Source organism: Poecilia reticulata, linkage group LG14 (assembly GCF_000633615.1).
Source record: "Poecilia reticulata strain Guanapo linkage group LG14, Guppy_female_1.0+MT, whole genome shotgun sequence".
Taxonomy (NCBI): Eukaryota; Metazoa; Chordata; class Actinopteri; order Cyprinodontiformes; family Poeciliidae; genus Poecilia; species Poecilia reticulata.
The window spans coordinates 26,835,870-26,843,610 of NC_024344.1; positions in this window are offsets into that span (position 1 = coordinate 26,835,870).

The following is a 7,741-nucleotide window of genomic DNA, read 5'->3' on the forward strand; positions in this document are numbered from 1 at the left end:
CCTGTGGTCATCGGGGCCCTTGGGGCAGTCACCCCCAAACTGGAGCAGTGGCTCAAACAGATCCCAGGAACAACATCAGACATCTCAGTCCAGAAATGTGCAGTTCTAGGCACAGCCAAGATACTGCAGAACCCTCAAGTTCCCAGGCCTCTGGTAGAGGACCAGAGCTCAGAGGATGAAACAGACCACCCGCGGAGGGTGAGAAGGGAATTTTTATATATATATATATATATAATTTATATTTTTATAATAATAAATCATAATTTTTATAATATATATTATAAATTGTCATAGTACCCCCAAGAATTTAAAACTACTTTCACCCCTGAGTATATATCCATAGCTTCTATGTTCACTGAAAAAATAGTACTGATTGATATTTTAATGATTAATTTGTGAAACAATTTGAATATTGTTTGAGCTAAATTAATGTGAAATCCATATGGCTGGCTAGCTACCTGCAAATAAAGAGAAAGTGTGTCAGGATGTCTGATATCAAGACATCCATCCATCCATTTTCTTACACCCTTGTCCCTCAGTGGGGTCGGGAGGGTTGCTAGTGTCTATCTCCAGCTAGCGTACTGGGCGAGAGGCGGGGTCACCCTGAACAGGTCGCCAGTCTGTCACAGGGCTGATATAATGACAGACATTCCTAATATCTGTCGGTGGAACCAACTTAAGCTGCCTGTAGCGAACGGGGCATTTAGTCCAGCACTGGGGAAGCCTGGTAAAGTTAAGGTCAGAAGTTTTCTCTGCAGCCGAAGCATTTCTGTGTTTAGAGGCCAGGAGGCTTTTTCCGCAATAGTGAGAACAATTACGAAAAATAAATAGAAACAGTTTTTCTAACTTCAAGGTTTCAAGGATTTTTTTTTTTTTTTTGTCATACCACCTTGCTAGTTTGTGGAACGAAATTTGGATTTAGGTTCCAGATTAAGAAATTTGCTAAGCAAAAAAATAAAATAAACAAATAAATACATACATTTCAAAAAATAAACAATAACAATAAATTTGTAATTTTATGTTACTAGTTTTTATTTAGAGGTTTAGTGTTCAAATTTGTTGAAACTTGAGACAAAATTAAATCTTCCTTAATCAAGCATGTTTGTACAGATGGTGACTTAGATCTTCCTGGGATAGTCTAGCTGTAAAACCTATCTATGTGTTAATTTAGTTTCTGTGTCTCCTCTCTGTCTGAATTCACATCCTACTGTGAAGATAGGATGTTGATTTCACCCCCTCCATTCCTGTTCACACCTTTCTCTCCCCTGCTAATAAAAGAGACAAACAAACTGAAGGTTTTCAGAACACATGGTGAGCAGCTTGGAGGAGCAGTTCACTGTGCCTTCTCCTTCTGCAGAGGTTTGGTTAAAAACTCATATACGTTGTCTGTGGTTCTCTTTTTTCATGTAGGTTTAAGAAAATACCTAACAATTACCATATTCACACAGTGCTTTATACTATAAAATATTTAATTTTAATTTAGCTTAACCAATTTTGATTGTTTTTTTCTTTAAAATCGCTGAATTTTTGTATTTTCTCATTCAAAGGCTCGCAAGCGAAGCCGGTGAGGCAGCAGCGAGCTCAGCCTCCCCTAGGATTGCGCAACCTCTCGCTAACTGCCATTCTATGAGAGCATGTTCGTCCTGTCTGTACGTCGTCAAAAAAAAGGTTAAAAAACATTTAATACATGAAGAGATTTTACATAATTTAGCTTATTCATATAATGTACTTGTTTTTTGTCACAAACTATAGTCTGTGTAACGTGTTTCATGTGCTAAAGAGCGATTAGAAACGGCAGAGAGTAAATTCGAGGTGAGGCAGGCAGTGTTCTTGCCTCATAGCAGGGGGCGCTCATGATCCCAGACATTGTTTCCATTACTGCAGAGTAAGAAATAGCGAGCTAGCGATACAGAATAAGTCAAGTGCAGGACAGATTTATCGTTTTATCACCTGTTGTCAAGTCAGCATGGATGATTACATCTCTAAACTTAAAGAGTTTTCTAAAGTGGACTTTCAAGCTAAACAGGAAATAATAAGTAAAGGAAGAAGAACACCGGAGCTGAAAGGCCTGCTTCAATGTATGAAACAGAAAGGTACTCGCTCTTTTCAAATGGAATGGTACACAAAAAAAGATTGGCTCAGTGGATGTTCTGTCAGAAATCGCCTTTCCTGCTTCCCTTACCTTCTTTTTTCCACTTGTGGGACTGTGTGGACCCAGGCGGGATTTTGCGACTTGAAGAATTTGCAAAGAAGCCTCTCTAAACATGAGCGGTCGACCGCTCACATTCAAAGCCAGATCGCACTGAAAACTTTTGGGACGTCGAGGATAGACTTGGCTTTGGACGAACAGCGGAAACTCGACATCTATATCCACAATGTTAAGATAAAGGAGAACCGAGAGATCAATCAATGCAACTTGCTTCCTCGCCAAACAGTAACTAGCGTTTCGTGGAAATGATGAGAGCATGGACTCTGCTAATCGTGGCAACTATGTTGAACTTTTACATGTCTTTGCTGAGAAAGATGACAGGCTAGCAAGACATTTGGAGACATCTACTGTATTTTCTGGCTTGTCTAACAGAATACAGAATGATTTAATTGAAGCAGTCGCTGATGTCATTAGAAATTATATTAAAAAGGACATCAATGCAGCCCCATTTGTAGGTGTAGAAGTAGATGAGACCACCGATGTTACAGGCTAAGCTCAGATCTCTGTTATATTGTGCTACGTGGCCAAAACTGAAGCAGGTTTTGAGGTGAATGAGGCATTTTTGGGCTTCAATGATGTGAGTGCGGACAGACGTGCTCCTGCCATAGCGAAGTATGTACTGAGAGTGTTGGAGAAATATGGTTGGGTTGGTAAGCTTGTAGCTCAGACATATGATGGGGCAACTGTCATGGCATCAGAACTTAATGGGGTGCAGGCCAAAATTAAAGAAAAGGTGCCCGAGGCCATGTTTACCCACTGTTACGCACCCAAGCTGAACCTGGTTCTATTGCATTCGTCGAAGTGCATGCCAGTGTGCCGCGCGTTTTTAAAACGGCTGAGGGACTAGGGACGTTTTTCAGCAAGTCCACAAAGCGCATTCACTTATTGGATAGTGTTGTTAAGCGCCGTTCACCCAGAGCAGCGCCCACAAGGAGGAATTCTAATTCTAGGCTGTTGCAGACAATAAGCATGTACCAAAATGATCTGTGTGCTGTATTTCATATCACTATGGAAAATCCCGACAGCTGGGATAATGACACGCTGATGATGGCAGCAGGATACGATCGGTGGCTCACAAAAGCATCGACATGCTTGATTACTGCATATGAGGGGATTTTCAATGAAACCGACGCACTTTTCAGAGTGCTGCAAAACAAAGTGATGGACATTGAATACTGTCTTGCACGCATCCGCGACACAGTTTCAGTGATCGAGCACATAAAACTGGAGTTTGATGGTTTCTACGACCGATTTGAGCAGAAATGCGGCGCACTTGCTTTGACAGAGTGTGACAGAATGGACATCAGAAGTAATGACACCCCCTTCCTTTTCTTTTTTGTTTATTTGCTTTCATTTTTCTTGTGCTGGCTGCACTTCTCTAGCTGAGAGGCGCTGTAATGCAGTGACAATGGTTCGCCACCAGTGGGCACATAGATCACGGTGAGCAAGTGTGCAACAAGAGTGTGGAGACAGACAGTCGGTTAGAGATGAATGGAGACTCCTGTTGTTTAACATTCTTGACAACATCAGCAATCAAATGAAGGCTATGTTTGATCATTTCGATGAACTTGCTTTCCTCGGTTTGGTGGATTGCGCAAAATTCAGTGAAATGTTGCAACATTTTCATGACGCAAAACTGCAGAGCCTGTCAAAGTATGCCAAGTTCTTTGACTTTGTAAGTCGTAATTGTGTAGTATCTCTTTAAGACATTCTATTATCTCAGATGACGTCATGTATGCGTCGCTGTTTCTTTTTAGAGAACGTCTGAGAAACCTGCTACAGTTGGATACAGTAACAGTCGTTACAAATTGTTACAATACCTGGACTGAGACGGACATATAACTCTCTTACGTTGGTTGGACGTTACGGGTTGCTTTGAACTCTGCTTATTTCATGTGTGAATGTATAGCAGCTGTTCAACCGGGCTTATAAGGTTGGTGAAGAGTGTTTTATTAAAGGACAACACTGGGGAATTCTCAGTACCAGTGTAGTTGTGAGTTTCTAACCGTCCAGTCGAGTCTACCGCCTCCTCTCCTCCCTTAAACACAACCTGAAGCGTTACAAATGGCACCCGAACAATTTCTCTTGGACCTCAGAATGCAGTGTCTTCCACCAGCTAATATTTGAAACGTGGAAGAAGTACTTTGCAGTATAGTGGACGTCCGCCGCCATAACTCGTGGGAACGAACCAAGCTAGGCCAGGCGCGGACTTCGGAGTTTTTCAACGTCAACGAGCGGAGTCTTCAACGCCGTTTTTGGAATATAACACGATCCCAGGTTTAAACCCTTTACCGTGACGACTTGGAACAACTGCACCGCCTAGACGTGAGATAGATTTTGCTTTATAATTTCTGAATGTGCCTGTGTGCACGGCGAAGCGAAGCGGAAAACCCCTCATCGGCTAAGCGCGTGGCAGACCTTTTTTTTCTCAACATTCCCTTCGGAAATTTCTTACAGGACTCAACTCTGTACCGGATCAGGGCTACAAGCCTTTAAGTCCATCAGAGAAAATACGAACTAAAGCTGTGAGTACTTGAAAAAAATAAAAATAAAAATAATAAAAGGAAAAGACAGAACTGAATTCATCCTAGCACAACTTGCATTGCACGGACTCGGGTTCACATAAGTGTGCATGATGGCTACTCATCCTGACTTGGCTGACCTGTATGATGATTTGGACTTTAGGTTGCTCCCAAACCAAAATACCGTCAGGCGCAAAACCCCTGACCTAGAACTCARAGTACAAAGTCTAAAAGAAGAGGTGGACATGCTTCAACAATGTTTACATGATTCATTGGATCTCCAGAAAAATATTTTCGAACGTTGGACTCAACAAACTAAAACTGTCCCTAAAGTCCCAGCTACTCAGATTACTCAGCCTTTTCCTCAAGCGTCATCTACTCCATATGTGCCTAGTCTACATGCSARRAGAAAAGAGCAATGCGACTCAGACCACAAGGACTTCGTCTCAGACCCATTCGGATTCGCTGGAGTTAATTAATACTACCAGAGTGCTCGCTGCCGCGTTGCACCAAACAAAATTGSAGCCCCCTGTGTTCACTAATGATGGTGGTCTTCACCCAGAGGAATGGCTGCAGTCTGTCAATGCTTACAAGACTTCTTTAGACTTAACAGACACACAGATTCTCAGAGAACTACCACATTTTCTAGCTAAGGCACCAAGGAAGTGGTTTAATGTTCTCAGCTCTCATGTCTGTACGTGGGCTGAATTTTGTGGACTTTTCAGAACTGTGTTCTTACCTGCTGACAACCAGGAGAATATTATGAGGGGTATCTTAGACAGTTTCCAGGACCCCAAAGAACCTCCCCCTACATTTGTGGCCCATATGGTCAGTGAGTTCAAAAGACTGAGGAACCCTCCGCCTGAGCAGGAGCAGATTGACCTTATCTGTAAACATGCAGTAGAGAAGTACAGAGTGGCACTATATGGAACACCTGTCAGGTCAGTAATGGATTTGGTGCTGTGTGCCCATGAGCTCCATTCTGTTCTCGGCACCAGCCTGTCACAGCCATCAAGGGTCCAGATGAAAAATAAAAATGATGGTGGTCCCTACTGTTTTAGATGTTCCATGCTGGTGTTACATCCCGCACATGCCCAAACTGTTCCACTGAGTATCAGGGAACTCGACAGTCTGCAAGACCTGCTAGAGAGCATCCCCAAACTSCACCTGCAGAACCAGAAAGTGCTAACATGATGAGAGAAACACAACCAGTGAGTAGAAAGCAGGAAAACTTMAGAGGGGGGAGAGTTTTTCACAGGGCCAACCCTCCTCCCAGTCAGYAACTCYGCCCTCATTGCCTGTGTCAGTTCCAAGTTCACCACCTATGCTCAATCACGTTGAAGATGGAGCTTCACAATCATCTTGGAACCTCCCTTTCAGAGTTAGAGTGAACTTTAAAGGAACAGCTCTGGAGGCCACACTTGATACAGGTGTGTCACTTTCAGCAGTAAACGCAGACCTGATACCCGAAAAGACCCAAAATATCTCGTTAAAGAATCAGTGGCATTCCCCACCCATAAGACTGGCCAACGGCACCGACTGCAATCCATTAGGAGTAACCTGGTTGACCATTGGATTTATGGGCAAGTCAGTYTATCAACGATTTGTGATGGTGCAGGACCTCTCATCCCCCTTAGTTCTTGGAATGGACTTTATGACTCGCACTTCACTAACAATGCATGTTCCAACCAGAACAGTAATTGTGGATGACAATTCCCCATTTCTGAATGAACCCTGTGAAAATGATTTTGTGGAGGCTGATCTTGAGTGTGGAACGATGACTCTACAGAACACTCCACAGCTCTCACTTAAGGAAAAAGTTGAAGAAGCTAACTTGAATCCTGAGGAAGAAAATGGACTGTTAAAGTTGATAGATAACTACAGTGATCTGTTTGATGGTCATCTAGGTCGCACTTCTTTGACAGAACATGTCATTGTCACTGGGGATGCAAAGCCAGTTAACTTACCGCCCTATCGCACCTCCCCAGCTAAAAAGCAAGTCGTTGAAGAGCAAGTACAAAAGATGTTAAAGGATGACATCATTGAACCTGCGTCTGGACCATGGGCGGCTCCTGTGGTCATTGTGACCAAACCACCCCGTGAACCACGGTTTTGTGTTGACTTYCGGGGTTTGAATCAGCTGACTGTGAAAGACTCTTACCCACTACCACGAGTGGATGAGTCATTGGACTTTTTCTCAAGAGGAAAGTTCCTGACATTAGATCTTGCTCGAGGTTACCGGCAGGTCCCCATTGGCGAACAGGCTAAACCTAAGACTGCTTTCMTCACGCATTGTGRCCTGTTTCASTTCAAGGTCCTTCCTTTTGGTCTATGTAATGCTCCTGCGACCTTTCAGCGACTTATGAACAATGTCTAGCTGGCCTGATTTATAAGTCGTGTGCAGTGTATCTGGATGATATTGTTGTCGCATCACCAACTTTTGAGCAGCATCTACTTGACCTAGAGGAGGTCCTTGACAGGCTTAAATCTGCTGGCCTCTCATTGAAACTGAGCAAATGTCAATTCTGCCTTTTGGAACTCACCTTCCCCGGCTAACGTGTCACACCATCTGGCATTCATCCTGACCCTGACAAGGTGAGAGCTGTGACTGAGTTTAAAGTGCCAACCATGACAAAGCAGGTGCGACAGTTTCTTGGCTTAACAGGCTACTACCGCCACTTTGTACAGGATTATGCAAGTCATGCAGAGCCACTCTTCACTCTCAACTGGACCGATGAGTGCTAAGCAGCTGTCGACTTTCTAAAACATTCCATAACTTCGGCACCAGTGCTGAAATTCCCGGATTTTATGTGTCCGTTCTTCATCCACACTGATGCATGTGATGCTGGACTTGGAGCAGCATTAATGCAGAGGGATGAGAACGGCAGAGATGTAGCTGTGGCCTTTGCTAGCCATTCACTGCATAAGTCAGAAAAGCCCTATTCAACTCCAGAAAAAGAATGTCTGGCTGTTATCTGGGCATTGGAACATTTCCGTCCTTATGTCGAAG